At 46.7% G+C, this 12,028-nt stretch overlaps 1 protein-coding gene across 5 annotated transcripts in view; it reads right to left on the minus strand.

Moving 5' to 3' along the window:
• Positions 1 to 12,028, minus strand: part of CPO (carboxypeptidase O) — a 600,072-nt gene that overhangs the window by 53,457 nt on the left and 534,587 nt on the right. The gene's annotated exons all lie outside the window — the stretch shown is intronic.

A 12,028-nucleotide genomic window follows, 5' to 3' on the forward strand; every position in this document is an offset into this window, starting at 1 on the left:
CGCAGGGAGCCCCCTCCCTGCGGGAAGCTTCCCTGTACCGCCGGCACATCGCGATCATCTTTGATCGCGGTGTGCCAGGGGTTAATGTGCCGGGGGCGGTCCGTGACCGCTCCTGGCACATAGTGCCGGATGTCAGCTGCGATAAACAGCTGACACCCGGCCGCGATCGGCGGCGCTCCCCCCGTGAGCGCCGCCGATCGCGCTGGACGTACTATCCTATCCATGGTCATGGGGGCCCACCCCACCTCGACGGGATAGTACGTCCCATGTCAGAAAGGGGTTAATATCATAATTTACCTCTAATTGTTCCACTCCTTGTTTTGGCTTACAAATACTGATATAAAACACTGGCCACATACTGCTAGTAATGGCAGCCATGTTGCTTTATTGGTAAGCTTGTTGATGTCATTGCGTCATGATTCTCTTCTCCTGTATCCATTGGACACAAACTGAAGAGACAATCACTGTCACACTATCTATACTCATCAAGTCAGGTGTCAGACATAATAAATTCATGATAAACATATACAGGCTCATGAATTCACTATTTCTGACACCTGTGCAGGTGAGCATAGATATGTAGTGTGTGACCACCATTGTCCCCTCAATTTGTGTGTAATAGATTATGTATAAAGAAGAGAAAATGGTGGTTATACAAGGCAGTTATCTACTCAACAGGTCAGGTGTCATAACTAATGAGTTTTTTGGCACCTGACCTGTTCAGTAGAGGTCTGCACCATTTTCTCTTCAGACTGCCACACTAGGTACAGACAAAAAGAGATTATGGAGATACATGTAATATTTTTTGGCCCACCTCATATCTGTATACTAAAGACACACAAAGCTGCAGTCTTTTTATTTTTAACTACTGGAGATATGATGTGGCCCAAAAAGTAAGTGTGTGGCGACGTTTCTTGGCGCACGGTATGTGTTGCCGGCGGCAGAAGACACAATAAACCAAACATAATTGTGGCAAATCAAGCTTTTTTAATTTTGTTAACAACTCAAAAAATTATTTTTTACTGCGCCGGCTTGGGGTAGAGTGATGTAAACGGGGGGTGTGAAGAACTGAGGCCTGGCTAACCGTGGACGACGCAGAGGTGGCAGGAGAAGGGGCAATGAAACTAGAAGGGTCTGGAAGTTCAAGATGGGGCTTGACACATGACAGGCTTGAGACGCACTGGAAGGGTGAGACAAACCTGACATTACAGACACATTGGTAGGTGAAGGGGGAGGAATGCTAAGAGTCCTCTGTTTTTTTTCCTGTGTTTTTTTTTTGGTTTGCCTGGTTGGGGGAGGTCTTGGTGGGCTCATATGGCGTGGCGTGGTGGCGGGTGACCTGTCAGGGTCTGGCTGCACTGTGTCAGAGTCCATAGTGCTCGTAGATCGTGCAGCCATGCCAGAGTCCATAGTGCTCGTAGAGCGTGCTGCCATGCCAGAGTCCATAGTGCTCTGTTATGACCTGGTGGTGAGGACAATAATGGACCTGGTGGTTAAGAGCACACGGAATGACCTGACAGTTACTAATAATACAGGACAAGCTCTGAGACGTGGGAACTCTGCTGACCGCAATCCCTAATCCTATCTCACACACACTAGAAATAGCCGTGGAGCGATCCTGACGCTCCCTAGGCGCCTCGTCACAGCCTAAGGAACTAGCTAGCCCTAAAGATAGAAAAATAAAGCCTACCTTGCCTCAGAGAAATTCCCCAAAGGAACAGGCAGCCCCCCACATATAATGACTGTGAGTAAAGATGAAAATTACAAACACAGAGATGAAATAGATTTAGCAAAATGAGGCCCGACTTACTGAACAGACAGAGGATAGGAAAGGTAACTTTGCGGTCAGCACAAAAAGCTACAAAAAGACCACGCAGAGGGCGCAAAAAGACCTTCCGCACCGACTCACGGTGCGGAGGCTCTCCCTCTGCGTCCCAGAGCTTCCAGCAAGCAAGACAAAAATCAAAATAACAAGCTGGACAGAAAAATAGCAAACAGAGAAAAACAAGCAGGAACTTAGCTTCTGCTGGGAAGACAGGTCACAAGAACGATCATGGAGCGAACTAGACCAATACTGGAACATTGACAGGTGGCATGGAGCAAAGATCTAGGTGGAGTTAAATAGAGCAGCCAGCTAACAAATTAACCTCATCACCTGTGGAAGGAACCATTCAGTAGCCGCCGCCCCACTCACAACCACCAGAGGAAGCCCATGGACAGAACCAGGCGAAGTACCATTCATGACCACAGGAGGGAGCTTAACAACAGAATTCACAACAGTACCCCCCCTTGAGGAGGGGTCACCGAACCCTTACCAGAGCCCCCAGGCCGACCAGGACGAGCCAAATGAAAGGCACGAACCAGATCGGCAGCATGAACATCAGAGGCAAAGACCCAGGAATTATCTTCCTGACCATAACCCTTCCACTTGACCAGGTACTGGAGTTTCCGTCTCGAAATACGAGAATCCCAAATCTTCTCCACCACATACTCCAACTCCCCCTCAACCAACACCGGGGCAGGAGGATCAACGGATGGAACCACAGGCGCCACGTATCTCCGCAACAACGACCTATGGAATACATTATGGATGGCAAAAGAAGCTGGAAGGGCCAAACGAAATGACACAGGATTGAGAACCTCAGAAATCTTACACGGACCAATGAAACGAGGCTTAAACTTCGGAGAGGAAACCTTCATAGGAACATAACGAGACGACAACCAAACCAAATCCCCAACAATGTCAAATTGTCCACCACATGAGTCCAAATCTGCTGCAACCTATCCACCACAGTATCCACACTAGGACAGTCCGAAGACTCAACCTGCCCTGAAGAGAAACGAGGATGGAAACCAGAATTGCAGAAAAACGGCGAAACCAAAGTAGCCGAGCTCAGCCAAAGGCAAAAAGGACACCCAATCATCCTGATCAGCAGAAACAAAGTATCTCAGATATGTTTCCAAAGTCTGATTAGTACGTTCGGTTTGCCATTTGTCTGAGGATGGAAAGCCGAGGAAAAAGACAAATCAATGCCCAACCTAGCACAAAAGGACCGCCAAAACCTCGAAACAAACTGGGAACCTCTGTCCGAAACGATGTTCTTCGGAATGCCATGTAAACGATCCACGTGCTGGAAAAACAACGGCACCAAATCAGAGGAGGAAGACAATTTAGACAAGGGTACCAAATGGACCATCTTAGAGAAGCGATCACAAACCACCCAAATGACCGACATCTTTTGAGAGACAGGGAGATCCGAAATAAAATCCATAGAAATATGCGTCCAGGGCCTCTTCGGGACTGGCAAGGGCAAAAGCAACCCACTGGCACGAGAACAGCAGGGCTTAGCCCGAGCACAAGTCCCACAGGACTGCACAAAAGAATGCACATCCCGTGACAAAGACGGCCACCAAAAGGATCTAGCCACCAAATCTCTGGTACCAAAGATTCCAGGATGACCAGCCAACACCGAACAATGAACCTCAGAGATAACTCTACTAGTCCATTTATCAGGGACAAACAGTTTCTCCGCTGGGCAACGGTCAGGTCTATCAGCCTGAAATTTTTGCAGCACCCGCCGCAAATCAGGGGAGATGGCAGACAAAATTACCCCCTCTTTGAGAATACCCGCCGACTCAGGAACACCTGGAGAGTCGGGCACAAAACTCCTTGACAGGGCATCAGCCTTCACATTCTTAGAGCCCGGAAGGTACGAAACCACAAAATCAAAACGGGAGAAAAATAGCGACCAACGAGCCTGTCTAGGATTCAACCGTTTAGCAGACTCGAGATAAGTCAAATTCTTGTGATCCGTCAAGACCACCACGCGATGCTTGGCTCCTTCAAGCCAATTACGCCACTCCTCGAATGCCCACTTCATGGCCAACAACTCTCGATTGCCAACATCATAATTGCGCTCAGCAGGCGAAAACTTTCTAGAGAAGAAGGCACATGGTTTCATCACCGAGCCATCAGAACTTCTTTGTGACAAAATAGCTCCTGCTCCAATCTCAGAAGCATCAACCTCGACCTGAAACGGGAGCGAAACATCTGGCTGGCACAACACAGGGGCAAAAGAAAAACGACGCTTCAACTCCTGAAAAGCTTCCACAGCCGCAGGAGACCAATTGACCACATCAGCACCCTTCTTGGTCAAATCAGTCAACGGTTTAGCAACACTAGAAAAATTACTGATGAAGCGACGATAAAAATTAGCAAAGCCCAGGAACTTTTGCAGACTCTTCACAGATGTCGGCTGAGTCCAATCATAAATGGCCTGGACTTTAACAGGGTCCATCTCGATAGTAGAAGGGGAAAAAATGAAACCCAAAAATGAAACTTTCTGAACTCCAAAGAGACACTTAGACCCCTTCACAAACAAAGAATTAGCACGAAGGACCTGGAACACCATTCCGACCTGCTTCACGTGAGACTCCCAATCATCCGAGAAGACCAAAATATCATCCAAATATACAATCAGGAATTTATCCAGGTACTCTCAGAAGATGTCATGCATAAAGGACTGAAATACTGATGGAGCATTGGAAAGCCCGAATGGCATAACCAGGTACTCAAAATGGCCCTCGGGCGTATTAAATGCTGTTTTCCATTCATCGCCCTGTTTAATACGCACCAGATTATACGCCCCTCGAAGATCTATCTTGGTGAACCAACTAGCCCCCTTAATCCGAGCAAATAAATCAGACAGCAGCGGCAAAGGGTACTGAAATTTGACTGTGATCTTTGTTGTGAGTTCTGTTTTTGGGCTCCCTCTGGTGGTTACTGATGGTACTGGGTGATTTGTGTTCTGTTGTCTCTGGTGTCCACCTGTTCTATTAGCATTTGGGAGTTTCCTATTTAACCGGGCTTTCTTGTCATTTCCCCGCCGGCTATCAAGGTTATCAGAGTGTTTTGTTACCTCAGCTTCTGGCTTCAGTAATCTTCAGGACAAGCTAAGTTTTTGATTTTCTTGTTCCACGTTTTGCTTTATTTTTGTCTTGTCCAGCTTGCATATAATTGTTTCTTTGCTGCTGGTTGCTCTAGTGGGCTGTAATTGCTCCTCATGTTCCATGAGTTGGAACATGAGTTCAAGTAATTACAGGATGGTTTTTTGAAGGGTTTTTTGCTGACCGCGCAGTTTACTTTTGTATCCTCTGCTATCTAGTTTTAGCGGGCCTCATTTTGCTGAATCTGTTTTCATACTGTGTATGTGCCTTCCTCTCATTTCACCGTCATTATATGTGGGGGGCTGCTATTTCTGTGGGGTATTTCTCTGGAGGCAAGAGAGGTCTGTGTTTCTTCTAATAGGGGAAGTTAGATCTTCGGCTGGTGCGAGACGTCTAGGATCAACGTAGGCACGTTCCCCGGCTATTGTTATTTGTGTGTTCAGGTTTAGGGTCGCGGTCAGCTCAGGTTCCATCACCCTAGAGCTCGTTGGTGCTTGTCCTTTTGTGATTCCCTGCCATTGGAATCATGACAGATCTTATTAAGAAGGCGGTAATCTATACAAGGTCTCAGCGAACCATCCTTCTTGGCCACAAAAAAGAACCCTGCTCCCAATGGTGACGATGACGGGCGAATATGACCCTTCTCCAAGGATTCCTTTATATAACTCCGCATAGCGGCGTGTTCTGGCACAGATAAATTGAACAGTCGGCCCTTAGGAAACTTACTACCAGGAATCAAATTGATAGCACAATCGCAATCCCTATGAGGAGGTAGGGCACTGGATTTGGGCTCATCAAATACATCCCGGTAATCCGACAAAAACTCCGGGACTTCAGAAGGGGTGGATGACGAAATAGACAAAAATGGAACATCACCATGTACCCCCTGACAACCCCAGCTGGACACAGACATAGATTTCCAATCCAATACTGGATTATGGACCTGTAGCCATGGCAACCCCAAAACGACCACATCATGCAGATTATGCAACACCAAAAAGCGAATATCCTCCTGGTGTGCAGGAGCCATGCACATGGTCAATTGGGTCCAGTACTGAGGCTTATTCTTGGCCAAAGGCGTAGCATCAATTCCTCTCAATGGAATAGGATACTGCAAGGGCTCCAAGAAAAAACCACAGCGCCTGGCAAACTCCAAGTCCATCAAATTCAGGGCAGCGCCTGAATCCACAAATGCCATTACAGAATCGGATGACAAAGAGCAAATCAGAGTAACGGACAAAAGAAATTTAGACTGTACCGTACCAATGGTGGCAGACCTAGCGAAACGCTTAGTGCGCTTAGGACAATCGGAGATAGCATGAGTGGAATCACCACAGTAAAAACACAGCCCTTTCCGACGTCTGTGTTCTTGCCGTTCAGCTCTGGTCAAAGTCCTATCACATTGCATAGGCTCAGGTCTATGCTCAGATAATACCGCCAAATGGTGCACAACTTTACGCTCACGCAAGCGTCGATCGATCTGAATGGCCAAAGACATAGACTCATTCAGACCAGCAGGCATGGGAAATCCCACCATGACATCCTTAAGGGCTTCAGAGAGACCCTTTCTGAAAATTGCTGCCAGCGCACATTCATTCCACTGAGTGAGTACAGACCACTTCCTAAACTTCTGACAATATATCCCTACCTCATCCTGACCCTGACACAGAGCCAGCAAGATTTTCTCTGCCTGATCCACTGAATTAGGTTCATCATAAAGCAATCCAAGCGCCAGAAAAAAACGCATCAACATCACGCAATGCCGGATCTCCTGGCGCAAGGGAAAATGCCCAGTCTTGAGGGTCGCCACGTAATAAAGAAATAATGATTTTCACTTGTTGAACAGGGTCACCTGAGGAGCGAGGTTTCAAAGCAAGAAACAATTTACAATTATTTTTGAAATTCAGAAATTTAGATCTATCCCCAAAAAACAAATCAGGAATTGGAATCCTAGGCTCTAACATCGGATTCTGAACCACAAAATCTTGAATGTTTTGTACCCTTGCAGTGAGATAATCCATACAAGAGAACAGACCTTGAATGTCCATATCTACACCTGTATCCTGAACCACCCAGAGGTAAAGGGGAAAAGAGAGACAAAACACAGTGCAAAGAAAAAAAAAATGGTCTCAGAACTTCTCTTATCCCTCTATTGAGATGCATTAGTACTTTTGGCCACCTGTACTGTTATGACCTGGTGGTGAGGACAATAATGGACCTGGTGGTTAAGAGCACACGGAATGACCTGATAGTTACTAATAATACAGGACAAGCTCTGAGACGTGGGAACTCTGCTGACTGCAATCCCTAATCCTATCACACACACTAGAAATAGCCGTGGAGCGCTCCTGACGCTCCCTAGGCGCCTCGTCACAGCCTAAGGAACTAGCTAGCCCTAAAGATAGAAGAATAAAGCCTACCTTGCCTCAGAGAAATTCCCCAAAGGAACAGGCAGCCCCCCACATATAATGACTGTGAGTAAAGATGAAAATTACAAACACAGAGATGAAATAGATTTAGCAAAGTGAGGCCCGACTTACTGAACAGACAGAGGATAGGAAAGGTAACACACGGTGCGGAGGCGCTCCCTCTGCGTCCCAGAGCTTCCAGCAAGCAAGACAACAAATTAAATAGCAAGCTGGACAGAAAAATAGCAAACAGAGAAAAACAAGCAGGAACTTAGCTTCTGCTGGGAAGACAGGTCACAAGAACGATCCAGGAGCGAACTAGACCAATACTGGAACATTGACAGGTGGCATGGAGCAAAGATCTAGGTGGAGTTAAATAGAGCAGCCAGCTAACGAATTAACCTCGTCACCTGTGGAAGGAACCTCAACCTCAACCTCAACCACTCACAACCACCAGAGGAAGCCCATGGACAGAACCAGGCGAAGTACCATTCATGACCACAGGAGGGAGCTTAACAACAGAATTCACAACAGTGCTCGTAGAGCGTGCAGCCATGCCAGAGTCCATAGTGCTCGTAGAACGTGCAGCCATGCCAGAGTCCATAGTGCTCGTAGAGCGTGCAGCCATGCCAGAGTCCATAGCGCTTGTAGAGCGGAAGGCCATGCCAGGGTCCTGCTGCATCATGGTGGTGGCAATACGGAAGGCCATGCCAGGGTCCTGCTGCATCGTGGTGGTGGTGGTACAGAAGGCCATGCCAGGGTCCTGCTGCATCATGGTGATGGCGGTACAGAAGGCCATGCCAGGGTCCTGCTGCATCGTGGTGGTGGCGGTACGGAAGGCCATGCCAGGGTCCTGCTGCATCGTGGTGTCAGTGGAGGAGGTCCAAGCAGGAGCAGCGGTGGTCATGGTGGTGGTGGTGGTGGGATATCCAATTGCACTCGGCATGGTGGTGCTGTAGTGGTGTCTGGCTGTGGAAGGAATTGAGATGGCCGTGCAGTGGGATGCAGCATAGGTCGGCATTGAGGACAATCATGACAGTGAAGGCACAGGTGGATATGCCCCCACTGTCTGCTGGAAATACCGACTCTGCTGCATAGCCTGCACGTAAGCAGCATTGCAGGCCTGCATGACACTCAGCTGGAGATCAGGAGTAAGGTGTTCCAACATGCCCTGCTCAATTTGATTAAAAAAATGATGTGCTGGCCTCTGGAGGTCGGTTTTCACTTGATCAAGGCTTTTGGTGACCTCCTGGATACGTGCATTTAAGAGGTTATGTGAAACATCCATTCGGTCACCCAAAGCCTTGATTGCGTCGTGTAAAACCGAGCTCAAGTGCAAAAACTCGGGCATGAGTGAATTGTTTGAAGCCCTCTGCCGCTTCCGGGATGAGCTCCAAAAAAAGGGGGCAGTGGAAGAGGACTGCGGAAGGGGAAGACCTGATGGACCAACTCCCTGGTCTCCAGTTAGTGTGGAAGGCCCACTTGCTGCTGCACTGCTGGATGGCTGGGACAGGCCCGTGGCTGTCGGATGAAGGACCGCTCCAGAACCTGGACCGACAGTCGTGCTGTATGTGCTGTGAAAAAAGGAAAAAGAAAATTATTATCAAAAATTTACCAGACGCAAAATCCTGTGGAATTTAAAAATACAGATTATGGCAATACAATACAACCTAATGCACGTGATAAATACTTACGTTCTCTGGACAAGGACCGCGGTCTTAAAAATTACAGAACGCGATGGTATTTGTAGCGTCTGATCCTTGCTCCTGAACCACTGGGAACACGGCTCTCTTGACGCACGTCCTTGTTGAAGCGGTCCTTCATCGAACGCCAACGTGTTTTGACTTTGCCCACTGTTAAAAAAAACATTATGGTCAGAAAATGGACTTTTTGCTGTGCTCACACAACTGTGTGTGATGAGAGAGACTCCTGAGAGTTTCTCTCATTACACACAGTTGAGTGAGCACGGCCAAGGTCTCTGCTGCTTCACACTGCAGTGCAATACTTACCAAATGCAGTTCGGACCCATGTCGGGGTGTTGTTCCAGCCATCCCACATCGCTTGGGCCACCTCATTCCATAACCGCCGGATCGTGATGTTGTTCGAGTGCAGTGGATCCCGGCTCTCCCACAACGGGACTTGCTCCTGGACCAGGGTGATAAGGAGGTCATTCTCTATCAGATCATCATCCCGTTGTGAAACCGAAAAATTAAAGAAAGTCATTAAAGTTTGCTCAATTACATAAGGAAAAGAAAGAAAAAAGATGCTGAGAAATGGCATGAATAGGAAAGTCAACATACAAAAGGATTCCAGAAAAAAAAGTAAAGAAATACGAGTGGAAAGAAAGGAAGATTCAAGAATATTACACTGAGGACAGTAAGCTTTGTATACGTACCCGCTGCCGTCTTTCCACCGGACCTTGACTCCGCTGCTCCTGCCCTGTCTCTGCCGCAGTAGAAGAGCTCTAAAAAAAAAGGAAAAATCAAATTGTCACATGTGTCGATGTGAAAGTGAATACTTACCAATCTGACGAGGCAAATACTCACCTCACTGACATGCTCCACTTCCGACTGTCCTGGCCGAAACTCCTCACCAGATGAAGAATCCGAAGAAGACATTCTGATGCATGTAGAAAGAAAGAAATGGCAGAAATTAGGACATGTAGAGACAGAAAATAGAAAATAAAGGCATTGGCTAGGATATACTCACATTGTTCAGGGTCTTGTTATCCTCCAAGATGTAGCCTGTCTGTGTCTCGTCTGCTTCAGAGTCTGGTGAGAAGTGACATGCAACTGTCCACACCCTCCCTTTTATCACCTTGATGGTGGGGGGTGGCTTATCAGTGTCTAGACATGTTTTTCTCAATTGAAACGCATGTGTTCAAAAACGCAACCAAACGCATGTGCTTAAAAACGCATGCGTTTACCTAGACAGCAATGCGTTTTTTTGACGCAAACCTTGCGCAATCGACCGCATGCGTTTCCTGGCGGCAAATAGATGCCTCTAAAAATTACTACATGTTGCATTTCCGCGCCAAGCCGCAAACGACGAGACGAAGCATGCGTCGTCAAACGCGGCGAAACGCGAACAAAAAAAAACGCATGCTTTTTAATGTTAAATATAGGAATACACGACGCATGCGTTTATATGCGGTACAAACGCTGCGGCAACAACCGCAAATGTGAAACCAGCCTAAGTGATCCAATGAAGTATCTATTTATCTTCCCAGCTACTTATGTCTGCAGTCCAGCAATCAGCTACTAGTTACAAGTTTAGTCTAGCAACTTCTGGCTTTATTGCACTCTCAACTCTAACTGCATCTCTGTAAGCAAGTTCCAGTTTGTCTAGACATCTCTGTTATTCCTGTGTCTAACTGCATCTCTGTAAGCAAGTTCCAGTTTGCCTCTGCATCTCTGCTATTTGCGTGCATAACTGCACTTTTGCAAGCCAAATTCCACTTTGCATATAGATCTCTGGTATGTCTGTGGTTATCTGCACTCCTGCACAAAGATACCAGTTGCCTACATATCTCTGCTGTTCCTATACTATCCACACACCTGGCTCAGCTGAATCTAATGAGTCTATCTTCACTTGCCCACCTGCTGCCCTGCATACCCTCATCACTGATCTGCATGCCTTTTGGCAAGTCCTACTCCACAGCATCATTGCCTCCAGGCTGTGCTGCTCACTCTGATATACAGTTTAGATAGTCCACCTCACCAGGTGATCCCTTAACACCATTAAAATAGTACTAAAAAAGAAGCAGTAAGCATTATAATTTTTAGATATGAATACATTTTGCTTCATTGCTTCCATTTGTAACACATTACTAGAAAACTATATAAATACAAGACCTACCCAGATATTTCTGTAGTCTACCCAAGTAATCTTATACCAAATGTATCAATGTACAATCTCATATGTTGTACCTTAACATTAACAACATGCACTACACCTTGTTCTGTAGGTAGCTGGTCACTTTGAGACTGTCGTTTTGTGCATGCCTTGGCACGATGGCAATATTGTGTCAATCGGCCCGCTTCTTGCTACTGTTTGACACCAGATATGCCATGAACTGGAGTTAGGTGAGGATATGATTTTTTTTAATGCTAATAATAACTGTAGGGTGACTATAGAGGCAACATACAGTGCGGTGGCCTCTGTGGGGTCTTCGTAAAGAGTGGGTCATTATACAGTGTCTGGGCTACCTTGAGGACCATCAAACTGTGTGGGATATGCTTTGGGGCATCATACTGTGGGGTCATCACACATTGTGGGGACTACTATGAGTACAATCATGCATAGTGGGGACTATTTTGGGGGGCATGATATAGTGAGTGTGGAGACGACTGTGAGGGCCATCATACAATGTGGAGACTACTGTGGAAGCCATCATACAGTGTGGGGACTATTGGGTCCAGCATACAGTGAGGCTATGGGTGCATCATACCATGTATAGGACTACTGTGGGCCCATCATACTAAATATAGGGGGCTGTGGGGCATCACACTGTGTGTTGGAAACTGTGGGCCCATCATAATGTATACTGTGTGCACAATTAGGCAACTTGTATTTTTGATGATTAATTTTAATATTGAACAACTAGAGTGCTGTTGGTCAATACAAAAGTTTAATAAACCTAAATGTTTAAGAAAGTGAAATGTTGTCTTTTT

The sequence above is a fragment of the Ranitomeya imitator genome, chromosome 7, assembly GCF_032444005.1.
Source record: "Ranitomeya imitator isolate aRanImi1 chromosome 7, aRanImi1.pri, whole genome shotgun sequence".
Lineage (NCBI taxonomy): Eukaryota > Metazoa > Chordata > Amphibia > Anura > Dendrobatidae > Ranitomeya > Ranitomeya imitator.